This window comes from Rhinoderma darwinii, chromosome 11 (genome assembly GCF_050947455.1).
Source record: "Rhinoderma darwinii isolate aRhiDar2 chromosome 11, aRhiDar2.hap1, whole genome shotgun sequence".
Lineage (NCBI taxonomy): Eukaryota > Metazoa > Chordata > Amphibia > Anura > Rhinodermatidae > Rhinoderma > Rhinoderma darwinii.
In genome coordinates this window covers 83,677,357-83,699,339 of record NC_134697.1, presented here as the reverse complement: position 1 = coordinate 83,699,339, position 21,983 = coordinate 83,677,357, and the positions used below count along the sequence as shown (strand labels likewise).

Below are 21,983 nucleotides of genomic sequence, written 5' to 3'. Positions count from 1 at the left end.
GGTCCGAGGAAGAAGCTGCACCCAGTCATCATGTTGCCTGGAGATGAAGTGTCGTAAGTAGTTCTCCATGATCTGATTGATCCTCTCAACTTGGCCATTGGACTGGGGGTGGTAGGCTGAGGAAAATTCCAACTTCATATCGAGGAGTTTACAGAGGGCCCTCCAGAACTTTGAGGTAAACTGAATCCCCCGATCAGACACGATATGCAGAGGTAGGCCGTGCAGGCGAAAGATGTGTTGGATGAAGAGGTTGACCAGTCGAGAAGCAGAAGGTAGACCGGTCAGCGGAACAAAATGAGCCATCTTTGAGCATCGGTCCACCACCACCCAGACCGTACTGTATCCAGCAGAGGGAGGCAGATCCGTGACGAAGTCCATTGCAATATACTGCCAGGGAGCATTGGGCACAGGCAGCGGCTGGAGCAGGCCAGCCGGTTTGGCGTGAGGAACTTTGCTGCACACACCGTGCAGGAAGAAACAAAGTCCATGATGTCTTTGGGCAGCGTGGGCCACCAGAACTGATGGGGAATCAGGTCTCGGGTTTTACGGACACCCGCGTGACCTGCCAGTTTAGAACTGTGTCCCCAGCGGAGGATTCTTCTACTGTCTACCAGACGCACCAAAGTCCTCCCCGGAATTATGTCTCTAACTTGCAGAGGGTTGACAGAGATGATGCACGATGGGTCAATGATATTTTGTGGAGGCTCCATCGTGTCCTCTGTCTCGAACGACCTGGACAAGGCATCGGCCCTCACATTGTCGGCAGGGCGGTAGTGGAGCTCAAACTGGAACCGGGCAAAGAACAGCGACCACCTGGCCTGACGGGGGTTCAGCCGTTGGGCCGTCTGGAGATAGGTGAGGTTACATAGTTTGTCCGGTTGAAAAAAGACACATGTCCATCAAGTTCAACCAAGGGACGGGAAAGGGGAAGGGAAACATTTCTACACATAGGAGCTAATACTTTTTTGTTCTAGGAAATTATCTATGCCTTTTTTGCAGCATCTCCTGTCCCTGCTGTGACGGCTCCTGCGGTGACTATTCCATAGACTCACAGTTCTCACAGTAAAGAAGGCTTGTCACCTCTGCAGGTTGAACCTTTTTTTTCTCCAGACGGAGGGAGCGCCCCCTTGTTTTTTGAGGGGGTTTTACATGGAACAGGATTTCACCATATTTCTTGTATCTGCCATTAATATATTTATATAAGTTAATCATGTCTCCCATTAGTCGTCTTTTTTCAAGGCTAAATAGGTTTAATTCTTTTAATCTTTCCTCATAACTTAGATTCTCCATACCCCTTATTACCTTCGTTGATCTTCTTTGTGTTTTTCCTCCTTTCTATGAACTGGAGCCCAGAACTGAACTGCATATTCTAGATGAGGCCTCACTAATGCTTTGTAAAGTGGCAATATTACATCCCTGTCCCGCGAGTCCATGCCTCTGTTAATACACGACAATATCCTGCTGGCCTTTGAAGCAGCTGATTGACATTGCATGCTGTTATTTAGTTTATGATTTACAAGTACACCCAGATCCTTCTCAACAAGTGAATCCGCCAGTGTAGCTCCCCCTAGGACATATGATGCATGCAGGTTGTTCATACCCAGGTGCATAACTTTACATTTATCTACATTAAACTTCATTTGCCAAGTGGACGCCCAAACACTTAGTTTGTTTAAATCCGCTTGCAATTCACGAACATCTTCCATAGACTGAACATTACTACATAGCTTGGTGTCATCTGCAAAAATAGAAATAGTGCTATTAATCCCATCCTCTATATCATTAACCCCTTCCCGCCGCAGCCATTTTTCCGATTTTTCGCTATTGACAGCGGCATCTAATGGGTTAAACTGCCAGAATCGGAGTACACTGGCAGTACCTACAAGAACAGAGCGACAGATATATCCGTGGCTATGCAGGAACTAGCACCTGCTTGTGACTGATATATCCATCGCTCGCCGTTAACGGGTTAAAAGTAATCAAGGCAGTCAAGATTTGTTGCAACAAAGTTGAGGCTAGAATCTGGGTTTATTTTTTGGGGGTGGTTAACCCCTTCGCACACCTGGATGTAACTGCATGTCGTGTGTGTGCGGGGGGGGGGGGGGGGAGGTGAAGTATGGAGCGGGCTCACGTGCCAAGCCCGCGCCATACGCTGCAGGTGTCAGCTGTATATTACAGCTGACACCCTGCACGAACAGCCGTTTATCCACTTAGATGCCGTTTATCCACTTAGAAAGAGGGGGGTGGTCCCCTCCGACAACCCATCGCTCCCATGACGAATTTGCAGGGTGCCTTTGGTTGTCATGGCAGCCTGGGGGCCAAATGAAGGCCCTAAAGTCTGCTTCCTCTCTTGAAAATATACCTCTCTCTGAAAATATACCGCAATATATTAGTATTGCACCAGCAATCTGTGGCTGGTTCAAATCCCTTAGGGGGACTATTAAAAAGTGTAAAAAATAAAGTTTTCAGCAGTGCAAAGACAAACTTAAAATTCCCATTTTTCCTCTAAAGTAATTCAAAAAAGAAACAAAACTTGATATTGCCACTTGCGTAAAAGTCAGAACTATTAAAAAAAATAAAAAAGACCCAAAAATTGTTTTTTTTGGTCACCTTAGCGCTAAAAAAAATGTAACAAAAAGCTGTATGTACCAAAAAAAATCAGCTTGTCCCTCAAAAATAAAGCACCCGAACACCGCTCAATCGACTGAAAAATAAAAAAATGATGGCTCTTGGAAGGCAGGGGTTAAATGATACTTCTCATGGTACAGAAACGTAATCGATACTAGTCACCATGGACCGTCCCTTGAAGTTGTAATATCTCACACTCCTATATATAAATGTCACGTGATCTGATGTAAAAGTCGCCGCTTATCAGGACAGATCTCTTACGGGTGTAGACCGGAAAAGGGCGTGGCTTAGATTTGGGAATGTTGGGAGAGGTGCGATCTACTTGCACTGATTATTGGCCATATTGATAACTCCCAGCGAGCAACCGGCACTACATAGCAGCTCAAGGATTCGTGCGCTGCCAGTCACTCAGCGCCGCCGTCTGACCCTAAATCTCTGCCTTCCGGTGCCCACATCACTCTGTCGGGTAAATGAATCTATCTAGAAAACCCCTCCCTTGCAATCTCCGCCCCATCGTCCACTCATTGAATAACGCGCTCCCCCATTTGCTACTGGAGTCACTCGTTGTGTCTGAGAACAGTGATTGGCTGCGGTGAGAGCAGGCGGTGACGTCAGGGCTGGGCCTGGTAGGGCGGGTTCGGTCGGAGCAGTAGGATTCGCTTTGTGGTATTAGACCCACCGGGAGTGACGTCATTGTTCGCCTTCACGTCAGTGGCGTACACGGAGGGATCCTGACTGGACAGTACGTAGTGTTTCTTACCATATGTGGGACTTTTTTGTATCTAGTGAACTGTGTGTCTACGGCTCCGTGTGTTGACGCCCATGCAGGTGGAATCCGTAAGCGAATCACAAGGTGAAGGGACTGGAATGTGAGGTAGATATGAGCATGGCAGCTGTCCTGGCCGTTATCTAGGCCTGACAATTCTGTGTCGCTGAAGTGCTCCGAGAATGGCTGCTGCTTTACGTGTGTCAGTTCTGGCCCCACCTATGGACGTTGTACTTTTATATATTGCAGCTTTCTTCTATGCAGACACGTCTATGTTTTTCATTCTGCCTTATCCCAGGGCTGACAGAGATAGACGCAGAGGAGGTAGGACGTCTGGGAACCGTACACACACAAACACTGGTAGAAATGTGCCTTATACACGGGCCAATTATTGGGCAAAGGAGCGTTTACAGGCGATCAGCGATCAGCCAGTGAACGAGCAATTGGCTGAACGTGTCGTTTATGCTGCCAGAAATCTTATCGTGTCGGCAGCGCGTCTCCCTGATAGAAATGTATGGGGACGAGCCATTTTTCCTTGTATACCCAGTGTAGAAATGTTATCCAGGTTCACATCAACTTATTGCCGCTCGTCAAAGGTATACGTGTGGAGGACCTCCGACGGAAGACTGCAACGTATGCCACGGTATAGGCGTAGAATGGGATACGTCGCCCAAACCTCCTTGGCAGAGTGCTACCTAATGCGCTGCGCCTGGGGAGGCTCCTGTGATGTCACTGTATGCCCAGTGATGTCAGGAGCTGTACAAGGCTGGAGTCCTGGGGCAGAGCGTCCGAGGCCCTCCGGCTGGGGACTCCGGCTCTGGGGGAGCTCCTGTGATGTCACTGTCCATGTATGCCCAGTGATGTCAGGAGCTGTATAAGGCTGGAGTCCTGGGGCAGAGCGTCAGAAGCGCTCCGGCTCTGGGGGAGCTCCTGTGATGTCAGGAGCTGTACAAGGCCGGAGTCCTGGGGCAGAGCGTCAGAAGCACTCTGGCTGGGGACTCCGGCTCTGGGGGAGCTCCTGTGATGTCACTGTATGCCCAGTGATGTCAGGAGGCGTACAAGGCCGGAGTCCTGGGGCAGAGCGTCAGAAGCGCTCCGGCGGGGGAGTCAGGGGAAGCTTTACAATGCTACAATTTGCAGCATATCACAACCTGATGCTCTCCTTGGGGGCTTTGGAAGATCCCTGACAGATATCTGTGATGGGTGACGTCTGTACCACACAGACTCTCATGTTAAAAGAACATATACTGTGTGGTATATGTTTTTTTTTCCTCTTTGCAGCACCCCCTCAGGGTGCAATCGCTTAGTTTACTTTAAAAAAAATAAAGTAAAAAGTATGCCAGCCCGACTGAGGCCGAAAGTACACTTTTGTTTTGGTCTCTGTCAGACTAATAGAACCCTATAGGCACGTTTAGTGTATATGCCAGGAGCCTTCCCGACATAGCTGCAAACCCTAGCTCAATGATGAGATATAATCTAGGCAGTCCTGTAGTCAGGCAGTCGACCATGTAAAGGGTGTGCTTATATAGTGGATGAAATGTGAGCTGTCCGCTTTATATGTAATGGCAGCATATTCTAGCTATATGTCTGTATTCCTAGTATGAGGGCAGCGCTCCTCCTGCCAGTCTCTGGGGTGACTGACAGGCTGCCATCTATGCAGGAATACTGAGCAGCCTGTCAGTCACAGACCTGGGGGAAGGGGGGGCGAGCAGAATCCAAGGAAACAGACAGGGGCTTATTGCAATTACTTTGTCAGACGTGTAACAGCCGAGGCCGGGTTACAATCATGTTCACCCAATGTATGACAAATACGTATTCAAGTGTACATTGTGATTGTGTATGTAATATATATAATTCATATAGTTTTGGCTTATGTTTAGAATGTGCTGCTCCATCGTTGTAGATGGGAGATTTTCCCAATGTATTGTGTTTGGTTCACATCAGTGTCGTGTTCCGTCAGGGGAACCCATGAACGGAAACCATAGCTTTCCGTTTGCGGTACCGTTGATTTCAATGGTAATGCTTCCATTGCAAATGATTTCCATTTGTCTCTGTTCCGTAATGTTTCCGTTTTTTGGTGGAAACAATAGCGCAATCGCTATTAGCGGCGGCCATTTTTTGAGCGAATGCACAGTGTAGTAGGCTTACATACAGTGGTAATCACACAGTAAAACACAAACATAACTTACCTGCCGCTCCGTTCGCTCCTAGTCCTTGCTTCTAATCACATGTCCGGAAGCCGCGACCGGAAGTCATCATCTTACTGTCCGGCCACGGCTTCCGGTCCACATGAAAATGGCGCCGGATGTCGCTCGGCCGAAGACCTTCCTTTTGGATTGTGTGGGAGCGGCGCATGCGCCGTTCCCACACAGACGGCATACACTATAGTGAATGGAACGGGTCCCGTCCGCATTCTCTATGGGGCTGTATGTGCCGTATTCCATGTCTGTATGTGTCGTTAATCGAATTAAACAAAAAATAAATTTCTATAAAAAAAATTTTTTTCGCGACACCCGTCCTTTAAAGCATCTCCTGTCCCTGCTGTGATGGCTCCTGCGGTGACTATTCCATAGATTCACAGTAAAGTAGGCTCGGCGAAAAAATGCTAAATATTGCCGAATATGTCATATAATTGCCAGAAATAGTGTTATTCCTGATGTACACACATGACCGCGTATTCCAAAAAGTCATCTAGAAAGTTTTCACAATGCGACATTCTGATTACTTGGCATACCAAAGCATTATTACCTGTCAGTGTAAGGCCGCCTTCACACACACAATCTGACAATTTAGGTCTGGTTCACACAGTTTGTCAGGCTGAAAAAAAAAAATCTGCCTCAATTCTTTCAGAATGAAAATGCAAGCTTTTTTTTTTTTTTTTTTTTTTGCCTCCCGTTGACTTTCTGCTTCACGTTTTTATTTTTTTACACGAGCAGTCCAAATCTCCCTCCATTGATTTCGTTGGGCAGAAGAGGCAGTTTTTAAGTGGGTTTTTTTGGCGCTGATTCTGACACCGTTTCACGTCAAAATCGGCGTTTAAAAGTCTGAACTAGGCCTTTAGCATTTTATACGTTGTTCGATGCAGTTTGTGTTAAAAATGTAACATGCATTTTCTATGGTGTTTCTGAAGTCCTATAGCGAAGCCTTTCGGAAAAAACAGCAAAAACTCCATACCCAGAGTGTGCTGCGTTTAAAGTAAGTTAAAATCCAATGCAATATTTTTTTTCCCTTTCCCCTAGACTTCAATGGAACATCTGTACGCACTAAAAAAAAAAAAAAGCAGCAAAACATCGTTTGCCTGTCCGTTTTAGGCTGGATTCAATCCATTGTGGTTATTCAGATGAGCATTATTTATGTCGGTCCTGTCAGAGTATAGAGCAAACCGCACACCGACTGAGCCCGGACACAGTAAATCAATGGGATAATTCACATGTCGGATGCAGCATTCATTAACTTGGTCTCATTTTCGCACTAGACTCGCCTATTTAAGTCAATGGGACAGTTAATAAAAAAAAGATCGGACAGCACACGAACTCCAACCAAGAGCGGTCCGTTTTTCATGGATGGCTTTAGGAGACGCTGAAAATCGAGAAATTTTGTGTTGTTTTTTTTTTGACGGACGTGAAAACTGATGATCAATGATGTTAAAAACTTGACACCCGGAATGCGCACTGACACAATAGTGATTGAACTCCGTTTCATCGTTAGTTGTTAGGCGCCCGCCTGCCATGACAACGATCTGCACTTCACGACCGCATCGGTACTGATGAGGAAACCGTTTCCACCCGCTTTTAAAGTGTAGCTAAACGTTCGACAAACTTCTGACATGTCATAGTGACATGTCAGAAGTTTGGAATGGTGGGGGTCCGAACACCGAGACCCCCACCAATCACTAGAACAAAGCAGCTGAAGGTCTCGTGTGAGCGCGCAGCTGCTTCGTTTCTGTTCGGCTGTTTCCGGAAAGCCGATGTATCGGAGTGCGGGCTCATAGACTTTCTATTGAGTCTGTACACCGATACGTTTATTTCCGGAAACAGCCGAACAGAAACGAAGCAGCTGCGCGCTCACACGAGACCTTCAGCTGCTTTGTTCTAGTGATTGGTGGGGGTCTCGGTGTTCGGACCCCCACCATTCCAAACTTCTGACAGGTCACTTTGACATGTCAGAAGTTTGTTGAACGTTTAGCTACACTTTAAGAAGGCTTTGTCACCAATTTTAGATTAGGTAGGAGATCAAGAAGTATTAAACGCTCTTTTAGTTTTACGCCTCGAATTACGCCTGAAAAAACGCCTCCAATATCTGCCCATTGCTTGCAATGGGTCTTACGATGTTCTGTGCAGACGAGCTGTCATTTTATGCGTCGTTGTCAAAATACGGCGCGTAAACTGACGGCTCGTCAAAAGAAGTGCAGGTCACTTCTTGGGACGTTTTTGGAGCCGTTTTCCCATAGACTCTATTGAAAACCGCTCCAAAAACGGCCGTAAAAAATGCAGCGAAAAACGCGAGTTGCTCAAAACGTCTGAAAATCAGGAGCTGTTTTCCCTTAAACAGCTCCATATTTTCGGGCGTTTTTTGTGAAGCCGTGTGAACATACCCTTAAACTGGTGACAGTCTCTTTAAACTGCTTAGATGTCGCTGTTGCGTTATTTCCAATCCCGGCTGTTGCTCGGGATGTCGGCTGTATAGTACAGCCGATTCTGATGGCAGGGGCACATCTTTTGTGCCCGCGACATAACACTGCGACGAGTTGCGAAAGTTCGTCCTTACCACGTTACGTTGCGGTGTACAAAGGGGTTAAAAGAACGCTAAACTTAGGAATGAATGATGTAAGTAACCAGGACATATATTTGCCCTCCTGGTTTGTCAGTCTGCAAGTTTTCTGAAACCGTGTTGTAGAAATTTTGCAGAGAACACGGGGTTGGTCTCCTGGTGATCTGTTCCATTTTTTTCTGGTGAACAGCTGATAAGACTTGGCAAAGAGGATGTGACTTACAAGGTGTGTCCTACTGCAGACAGGCAGAGGTGAGGGGCTCCAGCGAAATGTCTTAGGCCCTATTCACACGACGGCTTAAACGGGCGTCACATGGCCGCAGTAGGAACGATAGACTCCAAATGGGGCTATACACAAGACCGATTTTTATTATTTATTTTTTTTTTTGTCGGCCTGGGAAACCGGGCAGTCAAAAAATGGGACTTGCCCTATTTTCGGCCGGCCACCCGGCTCCAATAGAAGTCTATGGGGCCGGGTAATACATGGCCATCACTGGAATGTGTTCCCAGTGACTGCCGCGTGTTCCGTCGCTCGCTCTCTCCTCCTCACAGTGCGAAGCGCATAGGAGGAGGGTATTTTTTTGCTCCCTGTAGGAGCAGAATCCCCAATCCCTGGCCACAGCTTCGGCAACGCTGTGTCCGGAGATTGGGGATTCCACTCCAGCAGAAGTCACTATCCATATATGGACACAGTGACGTCAGGGACTTCTGAAGCGGAATCCCCGGCCCTGTAGATGGCGCCACGTTTCCAGGAGAAGTACCTGACTTGACTGTCCTTATATGGACATTGAAGTCAGGGACTTCTCCTGGAACGGTGGCGCTATGTAAAAGGGTCCGGTTTAGAACTACCTACAGGGGGGCTGTGTGGCATTACTTTGCGCAGTCCGTGCTGTTAGAGAAATTGCTAATAGAAGTTATTTCCAAAACTATTACTATGCACAACTCCTGCTCTATAATAGTTTTTCTAAATCATGTCTGTATAATTGGAGGTACGCTTTTAAGCCAGACACGGCACGTTTAGGAGGAGTGGGACATGGCTAAAGTCCTGGAACACGGAAGTTTTCTGTATATAGTTTTCAGTTTTAATTGTTATATAAATAAAGGGAGGAAGTGCTGTAAAATAGATATATTTTTTAGTGTTTCTTTAACCCTTTAATGACTAGGCCTGTTTGGCCCATAAAGGAGTTTTCCAGCCAATAGAAACTGATGGCCTATCCTCAAGATGGGACATCAAAAGCTGATGGATGGGGGTCCGACACCTGCTTGTCAGCTGTTTTGTAGTACGAGCTCTGCTTTCCCTTTATTTCTTCTTGCGCACTGTGAATCTTCGACTTGCGTTTAGCGGAGATTCACAGGTATTGCAGCCTTCTCCTATTCACGTCAATGGGGAGGAAGGCTGCCATACCTGAGAACCGCCGCTAAATGCGTGCCGAACAGTGAGCAAGAAGAAATAAAAGGAAAGCCGCGCTGCAGCCCCTTCAAAACAACTGATCGGCGGGGGTCCCAGGAGTCTGACCCCGACCCATACGCTATTGATGGCCTAAGTTTTAGTTCTATATGTTGTGTAAGCACAACTGGTGAGACTAGCCATATTCTATAACTTTGCTTCCGATTTCCGGAGGTACAGGACACCATGTGTTACTCCTGTTTTACTATTTATAGGTCCCACAGGTTCTTATCTCCTGTCGGACGCTTCTAAACGATACGCTATCTTTTTATGTCTGCAACAATACCAACCAGCCATAGTGTCTCTCCGAAAGACATTGCGGCAGATTTATTAATACTAAGGCAGTCAGAAAATGTGCCAAGTGGTGCTTTCCTAGAGACTTCTCTCTTCCTTATACCACCTATTGGCTTAGTTTACAACAGAAGAGTATATGTTCATATTTTGTTGTGGCCCTGGCTTGCTTTCTTTTCGGTGTAGGTCTTTCCTTATTGATTGGGAGGGCCGCTATGTATGTTTTCATTGTACGCTATATTAATGTACCTTTTAGAATTGTATATGTATATCCCACCTTCATATTCCAGTGAGGTACCCCAATAAGGTGTTATAATTTGTGACGGAGTCCTCCATGGCTCAGACTGCTTATAGGAGATGTTAACAATTTTATGTCCCCATATCTAGTCCTATTACACCAACGTTTCTCCTTACTGCAATGGCTAGACACTTGCGTGAGTTTGGCCTGTGCGATTTTTGGAGGGCTAGAAATCCAACAGTACAACATTGTTCATGCTATTCCAGCTCATAACGACCCTTACCTAGGGTTGCTCATTAATGGTACACTGTCTTCCTACATTAGTTTCTAAGTTGAATACTTACCTAGAAGTATATCCAATCACTCTGCTACATCCTCAACTAAAGCTTCAGGAAAATGGGGGACCACGTGTCAGCAGTTGGAGGCTAAACCCCATTTGGATTCCGTTGGTTGATGGTGAGGGGGGGGGATTTTGCTTCAGCTCTACGTAGAAAAAAAAAAATGTAATTTAACTTAGGAAGGACCATTTGAATGTGTAGCACACTATGAAGGCCTGTGTTTGGGGGTTGTTTACCCAACAAATTAGTTCTCATATATCCAGAATTAAGACGTTTGCTGATACTTTTCTATGGCTGACGGACACCTTCCCGTATGTCTACGGGAAGGTGTCCGTGCCATAGAAACCGGACGAAAAAAATAGGACATGTCCTATTTTCATATTTTATGGACCGTGCTCCTATACTTTATAATGAGAGCACTGCCCGTAAACACGGCCAGCTGCCCGCGTCCGTCCTCTGCCGGCCGTGCCTGTAATTATGGGCACGGTCGTGTGCATGGGGTGTAAGTCATTCATTTGTAAACTGCCTGAAGGAGCCTGTGTTCTCTGGAAGCTTGCATGTATAATTTTTATGGTTAGCCAATAAAGTTACCATACCTACTATATATACTTTTGTCTTTTTTGACACACAAGTATTTAACATTGCAGATACTTTACAGTAAAGAGAAACGGATACAGAAGGATTATATGTGGGTCGTCCCATTCCAGAGAGCCGAGTTGGGCTGAAGCTCATACTCCTAAGCGTCTTCTCTAAAATGCAGAAAGTAAGATTTTTCCGCAATCAAAAATATTTTGAGGATATGAAAAGTGCAGGACACCTGTTGGATACTGTTAAGGCCTAAGAGGTGTCTTCTCAAATTGTAGAACTTGGGATCCCTGATGGGCGGGTTGCCAACAATAATGGAGCCATCGCAAACATGGCTGTATAATCTCCTCCATGCAGCTACAGCTTCTATATATAATAGATAGGAGAGAAGGATTCTCCTCTTCTCTGTGTGCTGTGAATAGAGGACATGATAGCTGTCTGACTCCGCCCACTAGCTCAAACAACTGAGAATTAGAAAGAGCACCTGCATAGGAGAAAACTGCTAAATAATGCAGATCACAAGTCATAAAATGGCCAGAAATAGTGTTCCACATGTGCACGTATGACCGCATATTCTGAAAAGTTAGGAACGCTTTAAAAGCTTTCAACAACTTAACCCCCTTGAAAAATGGATTTGACTTTGTGTTTTTGATTTTCATGCTCCGCCTTCCATGAGCCACAACTTTTTTTCTTTTTCCGTCAATGGAGTGGTGTAAGGTTTTTTGCGGGATGAGTTGTAGTTTCTATTGGCAGTATTTAACCCCTTCACTACTGCCATATGGCTATATACGTTCTAACTGCCGATGCCCCGTGCAGTTATCACGTATATAAACGTTGACAGCCTGGAACGGGTTTAATGAGTTCAGTGTGAGCAGCACTGCACTCATGTCGGCCTGGGCTTTGAGAGCGCTGGAATACACACCCCACTGTAGATAGTGCCACCCACAGCCCCCTGTAGGCAGCGCAAAACCCTCTGTTGATAGCGCCACCTAAGCTCCCTCCAGCATCGGAATCCCCAATGTATCCCCTCCAGCGCTCTGGCTGAGGATTCCCCTCCTAGAGGGAGCCCCTGCCGTCTTTCCATCCCCTGCTGTAGATAGCATCACACCCCCCACTGTAGACCGTGGCCCCTTTACTGACTCTAGCGGAATCCCCGGTGTCAGATCGCACTGGCCGGGGATTCCGCTTCTAGAGAGAGCCCCTGACGTCACTGTCCATTTGGACAGTGATGTTCGTAGCTCTCTAGTAGCGGAATCCCCGGCCGCACTCTGGCCAGAGATTCCGATACTGGAGAAGCTGTCACTATCCATATATGGACAGAGACATCAGGGGCTTCCTGTAGGAGTGGAATCTTCGGCCAGAGGGATTCCGCTCCTACATGGAGCTACAGTGGTGCTACTTACAGGAACGGGGTGCCATTTATGGGGGTGGGGGGGGAGTGGGTAGCGCTATATATTTACAAGGCGTGTGGTGCTATATACAGGGGGTGTGGCACTATCTACATTGGTGCTGGGGCATTATATTGGCACTATATACAGGGGACACTACCGCTATCTACAAGGGCACTGTGTGTGGCACTGTGGGCATTATCTACAGGGAGAACTGTGGCATGATTTGCTGTTGTATTGCGTCACTATCTTTGTGGGAAATATGGCACTATCTACATGGGCACTGTGGTGTTTTCAGGGGGTTGGGACAAAAAACCCTAACGAATAAAATTCATCCTTAACGTCCATGAAAAACGGATGGCAAATGCCGGTTAAAAATGGTCAGACGGCCGGGAAATGGATTCAAATTTAGTTCAACTAATCTAGAACATGAAATCCTCATAAGTCTTGTAAAAAGAGTTGTGATATGCAGAGCGGTAAACGAAGTGCATATGGAAAATTTGACCTGGACACGGGCATCAATGACCTTTGGTCATGAAAGGGTTAAAAGTACAATATAATGTATTGGGAAACGGAAAAAAAATTGTTTGTGGAATTAGAATAAACTGATTCCTCCATTGATTGATTTTTTTTTTAAAATTTTTTTTAGGTTTTGTTGTCGCAGCTTTCACCGTGCTGTAAAAACGACAACTTAAAGGGAAGGTGTCATGATTTTTATTTTATTTTTTAATCATATTGCTTTTAATATAACATAAATGTTATTTATTTGTGTTCTCATGTTCTACTTTTTACTTCGTTCTAAGGCTGGGTTCACACGAGAGCATTACGTCCGTAATGGACGGAACGTATTTCAGCCGCAAGTCCCGGACCGAACACAGTGCAGGGAGCCGGGCTCCTAGCATCATAGTTATGTACGACGCTAGGAGTCCCTGCCTCTCCGTGGAACTACTGTCCCGTACTGAAAACATGATTACAGTACAGGACGGTTGTCCGGCAGCGAGGCAGGGACTCCTAGCGTCGTACATAACTATGATGCTAGGAGCCCGGCTCCCTGCACTGTGTTCGGTCCGGGACTTGCGGCTGAAATACGTTCCGTCCATTACGGATGTAATGTGCTCGTGTGAATCCAGCCTTACTCTTACTTCTCTATGGGGGCTGCCATTTTTTTTTTCATCTCTGTATGTGTCGATTAACGACACATACAGAGATGGAATACGGCATATACATCCCCATAGAGAATGCGAACGGGAGCCGTTCCATTCACTGCAGCGTACGCCGTCTGTGTGGGAACGGTGCATGCGCCGCTCCCACACGGACCAAAACAAAGGTCATTCGCATAGCGAAATCCGGCGCCATTTTCATGTGGACTGAAAGCCGCTGCCGGCAGTAAGATGACGACTTCCGACGACTTCCGGCCATATGTTCAAGGAAGCGAAGGCGCGAGGAATAAGAGCGGAGGCGGGAGCGGCAGGAGGAGCAGGTAATTTATGTTCGTGTATGTGATGTGTGTATTATGTTAGTGAATGTGATGTGTGTATTATGTTCGTGACCATGCTGCAATTTTGGGAACTGTTCCCTCTAGTGGCCAGCACATGGAAATGTTATAAAGTAGAATCTAATTTATAATATTTCCTGACTTGTAAAAAAATTAAAACAATGTGTAATCACTTAAATAATAATTGTTTAACTAAAAAAAAAAAAAAAAAAAAGAATTCTAGCGACACATTCCCTTTAACTTTATTTGGTCAATACGAATACGGCGATACCAAATTATTTATATAGTTTTGTTTTTATTAATATTTTACTACGATGCCATATTCTGAGAATCATAACTTTTTTTTTGAGTTGGTGTGAGGGCTTATTTTATGTGGTGCGAGTTGTATTTTTTAATTTTTTTTTTTTTCATTTTGGTACAAATGGCTTCTTTTTTATTTTTTTATTTTTAATTTTTCTTTTTTTTTGTGATCTAAGGTGACCAAAGAAAAACAATTCTGGCGCTTAAATTATTTTCTCTTATGGCATTCATTGTGTGGGTTAAATCTATTGTAATAGTTCGGACCTTTTACGGACGTGGCGGTGCCAGTTTTTGTTTTTCTTCTTTACATTACTCTAGAGGAAAAAAAAATATTTTATTTTTATTTACACTACTAAAAACTTCATTCAACATTTTCTTATTAGTGATTTTGAACCAGCAATCGTCGGATGTATCAGTGTGTTGTCGTCGTTCCGCCATGCTTTCAGTGTAGCAGTCTTTATTAGTAGTATTGTTGTGTACGGCTCACAGTGAAAGCAGATAGTTCCGTTCTGACAGTCATGGGGGGGGGAACTAATAGATAATAAGGAGAGCAGGAGGAAAAGGAACAGTTGCAGACTGGACCTAAAGCTACTGTGTATTAGTCCTGACTGAGAAGGGGCTGGTTTATCTAATGAACTGAGCCAGGCAGCCGGCCCCATCATCGCATCACTGACAGACAGAGAGGGCGGGGGCGCTCCCTGCATCCTGAGGCTGTGTTGGAACGTCACAGCTAAGGGAAAAAGCTCCACTTCCAGGACCACAGGATAGGGAAATCTATACATCTTTGCAGTTTCTAAAGGGAAATTATATTGGCGTCTCCCAGTTTACATTTCCTAACCAATTCGGGACATTGGTTAGGAACCCCTTTAATTAGAACAGTCGTCACTGTAGGTAACTACGCTGTCGTTTTGCGCAGCGTATCCCACTCTTGGAAACCCCGCATTAGTTTATTTTCCCACAGTGCGGACTTGCTACAGACTTTGCATGCATTCCTTCTAATTTTTTTTTTTTAAGCCAAAAGCTGAATTGTATCCAGTTAAGCAGACCTAGAAGGCCTTTCTTTATATATACCTGGTTTTTGCTTAAAAACGACATGCAAAATCTGCCCTGTGGAAACAAGTCCTCTGGGTATTTGCACACAATTTTCGTGGCTTTACAATTACAAACGTTATTGGGTGATGGTTGATTGCCATCTGCTTTCTACATGAAGATGTCGGGAGATTACCTCCGTGCAAGGGTTGCATGGTGGAGGTGTCTTGTGATACGCATTGCAGTACTAAGGTCAGGGTGTGTGCTAGTAACGAGCGGTTGCATTGATAATGCCATATATGATCTACATTGACGTAAAGTGCACCAGGAAGGTGGTGACTGCAGTTTACATACAGAATTGGTCTTCATTGAGTGACTTATTGAGTGTCTTGCTTTGCATTACTGACCACTCTTTCTGGGTTACTGTCTGTATAATAGCCTACTGCTGTATTAATAATTTGGTTAGCTTTGGAGATGATTTTTTTTCCAGCATCTCTTCGGCTTCGTTCACATCTGCGTCAGGGCTCCGTTCCGTAGTGGACTACGCTATTGCATCCGTCAAAACAACGGAACCCTTGCACAACTGAGACAAACGGAAACCGTTTGCACCGTCTTTGTCACCATTGAAGTCAATGCTGATACAAACGGAAACCTTTGGTTTCAGTTAGGGTTCCGTTCTGATGGGAAGCTCCGACGGAGCGTCAGAATGGAGCCCTGATGCAGATGTGAACAAAGCCTTATTTGACGAGATGTCTATGCTTTCTTTGATCTGCATTCTAGTAATTGTAGGCATTACACCAGCCACTGTAGAGTAATTCAGTTAGGACATGTTCACATTTCAAATTTGTTGCCCGTTTCATGGTTTCTGCACCATGTGCATACTTCTTTAGAAACTCATTCAAATGTTTGGAAAGTCAGAGGTTTCTGCAACAAATCTGTCAAAATACAACCTTACATTATAGAGTCTCCGCTAATCTCTTGGGCTTCATGCACACAACCGTATGCGTTTTGCAGTCCGCAAAAGCACGGGTCCGTTGTGTGCATCTTTGTATCACCCGGACTCAGGGATCCTCAACAATTATCCAGTATTAAAGGGGTTTTCCAGCTTCTGACAACTGATGACCTATCCACCGGATATCAGTACATGTTCTGTGGGGGTCCGACACCCGGGCCCCGCACAGATCAGCTGGTCCCGTGCCTCCGTGCACTGGGCGTACATGCCGGAAGCGGTTGGCTTCTGGCCACGGAATAGCGTCTGAGCTGCAGTACTGAATAGGAGCAGACCTGCCATTCTGCAGCACGGCCGCTGTGCTGTGTACAGATCGAACATCTTCTGTGCTCCGTACATAGCATTATGTGCCACAACATCCGGTGCCCGCAGGCCACCGAAGCGTCTTATCGGTGTGGGGTGTCCAGGTGTCAGACCCGCATCGATCTACTGATGACCTATCCGGTTTTATAGGTAATCAGTTGTCAGAAGGTGGGCAACCCTTTTAATGAATCTGCAAATTCAGACCCTAAATTGACTTGTACTGAGTTTTTGTGTTCTGGATTTGCCGCCCCTGCAGCGGTCCGTGTATTTCATGGTAGTGTGCATGAGACCTGGCTGCTAGCTTGTGGATTGTGTGAATAGGGCTCTGGACTAAATTCAGACTGTAAATCGGTGCAAGACATGCGCATATTACCTATGTAGGAACTGTATGCTCAAAGGTTAAAAAATCCAGTTATGGAGGTGTTTTTAAAGCCTAACACCTGTACAGAGATCCTGTATATCCCCACGCCTCGCAAATATTCTCTTCCTTACAGGGTGTGTGTTTTATGATTCCATAACTGCAACCTACCAGATGAACTGGTGGACAGACGCTGTCACTCTATTCTGTGCAATTCAGTGTTTAACCTTTTAAAGACCCAGGTCTGTTTTGGCCTTAACCCCTTCAGGACGAAGCCATTTTTTGATTATTTTTTTTGTATTGTTTTTTCTCTCCCCGCCTTCAGGAGCCGTAACTCTTATTTTTCTGTCAATAGAGCGGTCTGAGGGCTTATCTTTTGCGGGAGGAGTTGTAGTTTCTATTGGTAACATTTAAAGTACCATATCATGTACTGGGAAGCTGGTAAAAATATTCTTTGCGGGCTGAAATTGGAAGAAAACTGATTCCTCCATTGTTTTTTGGGTTTCGTTTTTACGGCTTTCACTGTGTGGTAAAAACAACAACTTAATGGGAATGTGTCGCTAGAATTTTATTGTATTTTTTTCACTTAAACAATTATTATTTAAGTGATTACACATTGTTTTTAATTTTTTCACAAGTCAGGAAATATTATAAATTAGATTATAATTTTTTTTTTCCATGTGCTGGACACTAGAGGGAGCAGTTCCCAAAATTGCAGCATGGTCAATATGGTAAAGCAACCTCATTGATTTATGCTGCAAATTTGGGGTGGACACACTCTCTCTCTAGTGTCCTCACACAATCCCCCCTCCCTTCTTCTGTCTAGTGCCTGGAGAAGCAAGGGTTTGAATCTTCAAACCTCCTACACGGTGTGCCGCAATTTTCTGAGCAACTGCACAGTGTAGGAGGATTAGATACAGTGGTAATCAGACAGTATAACACCAACATAATACACACACATCACATAGACGAACATAAGTTACCTCCCGCCTCCGCTGGTCTACGCTCCTATTCCTTGCGCCTGAACATATGGCCGGAAGCCGCGGCCGGAAGTCGTCGTCTGACTGTCCGGCAGCGGCTTCCGGTCCACATGAAAATGGCGCCGGATTTTGCTCTGCGATCGAGCTTCGTTTTGGTCTGTGTGGGAGCGCCGCATGCGCAGTTCCCACACTGACGGCGTACGCTGCAGAGAATGGAACGGCTCCTGATCGCATTCTCTATGGGGTTGGATGTGCCGTATTCCAACTCTGTATGTGTCGTTAATCGACACATACAGACATGAAAAAAAAAATGGCAGCCCCCATAGAGAAGTAAAAGTAAGTACAAAGTAAAAAGTAGAACACAAGAACACAAATAAATAACATTTATGTTTAATATCATTAAAAGCAATATGATAAAAAAATAAATTCATGACACCTTCCCTTTAACTTTATTCTGTGGCTCAATTACGGTGATACCAAATTGTGTGTGTGTGTGTGTGTGTGTGTGTGTGTGTGTGTGTGTGTGTGTGTGTGTGTGTGTGTGTGTGTGTGTGTGTGTGTGTGTGTGTGTGTGTGTGTGTGTGTGTGTGTGTGTGTGTGTGTGTGTGTGTGTGTGTGTGTGTGTGTGTGTGTGTGTGTGTGTGTGTGTGTGTGTGTGTGTGTGTGTGTGTGTGAGACTACTTTACTTTAAAAAAAAAAAAAAAAAAAATGTTGTTATAAAATAGTTTTGTCACTGCATTCTGAGAGCCAAAACGTTCTTATTTTTCAGTGGATTGAGCGGTACGAGGACTTATTTTTTGCGGGACAACCTGTAGGTATTTTTTGGCATTTTTAAAATGTTTTATTTTCTTACGCTGTTCACCGCGGGCGTTAAAGCTATATTTTAATAGTTCAGACTTTTACGGATGCAGTGATACCAATTTTGTTTACTTTTTTTAGTTTTTTTACATTATTCTAGAGGAAAAATGGGAAAAGGTGTTTTTTTTATATAATAAATATATATATATATATATATACATACATACATACATATTTATTTTGATTCACTACTAAACTTTATTTCCTTTTTTTATTTTATTTTTTTACACATAGTATTAGTCTCCTAGGGGACTTGAACCAGCGATCTTTAGAACAATAACGTATTGCAGTGTATAGTCATTCTAACAGACTTCTGTTAAGCCCTGCCACAGGCTACGCCTCACATGCTGCGGCCGCGATCGACTGCAGCATTTGAGCGGTTGAACAGCGCTGTTCCTGGCCGTTAGTCCCGGGTGTCAGCTGTAAACACCCCCCCTCCCCCCATCAGGATGTAATAGCACGTCCCTTTGTGCTAAGGGGTTAATGACCAAGCATTCTTTTTTTTGTTTTGTTTTTTTACATCGTCCCATATTTTTTATTTTATTTTCTGCTCACATGGTCGTATGTGGACTTGTTTTTAGTGTGGAAAGAGTTGTATTTTCAATATCGCCATTTTCGTCTACATATAATATAAACTGAGATGAACGAATTGATTCCACACACAATTGTAATTTGTTACGAGTTTCCCAAAAGTTTCTGATTTTAAGGCCTCATTCACACGGCAGGGTTTCCCGGCCGGGTGCCGGCCGTTCATAAATCGGCCGGCACCCGGCTGCATTAGGAATAATAGACCCCTAATGGGGCTATTCACACGACCGATTTTTTTTGACGCCCGGGAAAACCGGCCGTCAAAAAATAGGACATGCTCTATCTTCGCCCGGGTACCCGGCCGCCCGGCTCCCATAGAAGTCTATGGGGCCGGGTATTACACGGCCATCACCGGGATGTGTCCCGAGTGATGGCCGGGTTTTCTTGCGCTCTATCTCCTCCTCCTCACAGCGCAGAGTGCATGTGAGGAGGAGGAGTTGATGCCATTCTGACGAATGGCATCGCTGCACACAGTGTGGCAGGGCCGGGGTGTACAGCAGGTGGAGGGAGCGCTGCGCTGGCTCCCTTCCCCTGCTTGTTAAAAGCACCCTGGCCCGGCGACACCTTCGATGGCGCCGCTAGCAGCTGCTGCTACTACTGTAGCGACGCCACTATAGCAGAGCGGGGAGGTATCTCCCCGCTCTGCTATGTGCTGGCCGCACTTTAGCTCCTTGAAGGAGCGGAATCCCCGTGTTTTCGGGGATTCCGCTCCTGGACAGAGCGCTTGATGTCTCTGTCCATATCTGGGCAGTGACATCAGGGGAAACTCCTGAAGCGGAATCCCCGAACACATGGGGATTCCCCTTCAGGAGTTGCCGCTGATGTCACTGTCCGGATCTGCCTGGCCCGGCACGGATGCAAAACTTAATGCAAACCGGCCGGGCAAAATGGCCGATTTTACCGGCCGACACTCGGGCTCGGGAACGACCCGGTCGTGTGAATCCCGCCTAACAAATCCAAAACTTTGTCCAGCATCAATTGCCCAAAAGGATGGCCGCTATTTTACAGATCATAAGACTAGAAACATCACATGAATTCCGGCGGCGGCGGCCCAGTGGTCTTCCCCATAATGCCCTGCAGCTAGCCCTTCCTCTAGCACACCTTATCAGGAGGGATATAGGTGTGACTATGAGTCACTGCTGACTGGATGGTAGTCATGAGTCAGTCACTATAAACAGCCCAACTAGAAAAGTCTATTGTTTTGTGGGTAAAGAACACGTCAGACAGAGAGTGAGAGATGAGTAAAGAGAGTGAGGAGAAGAGAATAGATAGATTTACAATAATTTGATAAAGAAAGGAGTGTGTTAAGGCCTTTTACAGCGGCTGGTGCATATCGCTGATCGGTGCTCGTTTGCTCCTGTCACACGGAGCTATGGATGGGGACGAGCGGTCGTGACTCCGATCACTCTAACTCATATATTCCGATCATGTCGGCAGCGCGTCTCCCTGTTTACACACCAAGATGCGCTGCCGACAACGATATTTCACTTTTTTAAAACCATACGACCAGCAGATAATTGAGCGTTTGCTCGTTCATCTGCTGATCGCTGCCTCTGTTTACACAGGGCAATTATTGGCAACGACCGCTCTGTGAATAGCCGATTATCGGGCAGACGTGCAGTGTAAAACCCCATTCAGACAGGCAGCCAATGCTGGGAGTGCTGCTGCAGCGGTTTCATTTTTACATTAAGGCCCAGTTCACAAACGTTTTTTCCCGGAGGATAGGTAATCGCTTGTAGTGGACAACCCCTTTAATTTGTGAATCGCTAATCTTCATCACATCATTCACAAATCTTCTATAATATTAATACTGCTGCCGATACGGACGTCACTCAACATTTTGCTTACATCTAAGTTTTATAGGGGACGTTCTCCCGCATTGTCATTTACTGTTCATCATGCCGTGTAAATAACATATTACTTTTAGGACTCGTGCACACAACCGTAACAGTTTTTACTGTCCGTAAATACGGATTAGACGGCTGCGGATACACATCCGTAGGCGTCCGCAATTGTTGGAAGTTAATGGTGAGTCCGTGGGACGAGATGTAGTTTTACCCCTTACCCATGAAAGCACCCCCGTAGAAGACACCGGACAGGAAACCTGAGAAGGTAAGGGTCCACTCACACGATGCGTATTGCGTGAGGTTATGCTGCATGTGTTTGTGTGCGGCAAAACTGCAGCGTAATAGAGTACCGGCATAGACCATGAGATTTCAGGAAATCATGTACACGCTGCAGTATTTTCCGGTTTGTAAATTTACCTGCGGTGCGGATTTTAAAATCTGCAGCACGTCACTTTATCTTGCCTTTCCGCTTACGAGTTCGATCTGCCTAGTGCAGAGGAAAATCGCATTAAAACAAAAACTGCATCGCAAAAAAATAAATGCAATGTGTGCATAAAGGTCAACCCAAATTTCCACACGCCCAGTTTAGGTTTCCCGTCTTCCACGGACTATCCCATTCTGAGCTATTTGAGTTCCTCTAAGGCTGTGAACGCACAACATTGCGTAATTTGGTTGCGGAAAAGCCTCAACAAAACCGCAGGTATACACACCTAATAGTGCATTTTTTACATTTTGATTCGGAAATGGGGTTCATCCACACGTAGT

General features: G+C 45.5%; 1 protein-coding gene across 6 annotated transcripts in view; it reads left to right on the top strand.

Moving 5' to 3' along the window:
- Nucleotides 1-3,216: 3,216 nt before the first annotated feature.
- The window catches only part of LOC142663298 (catenin delta-1-like), a 77,185-nt gene continuing 58,418 nt past the window's right edge, over nt 3,217-21,983 (top strand). For 4 of the 6 annotated variants that reach the window (XM_075841875.1, XM_075841871.1, XM_075841874.1 and 1 more), the window contains exon 1: nt 3,217-3,370. The gene's annotated coding sequence lies outside the window, so the exon portion shown is untranslated. Of the gene's footprint in view, nt 3,371-3,403; nt 3,503-11,125; nt 11,242-21,983 lie in introns of those variants that run through there. The other 2 variants (XM_075841872.1, XM_075841873.1) reach the window with 2 other exon arrangements.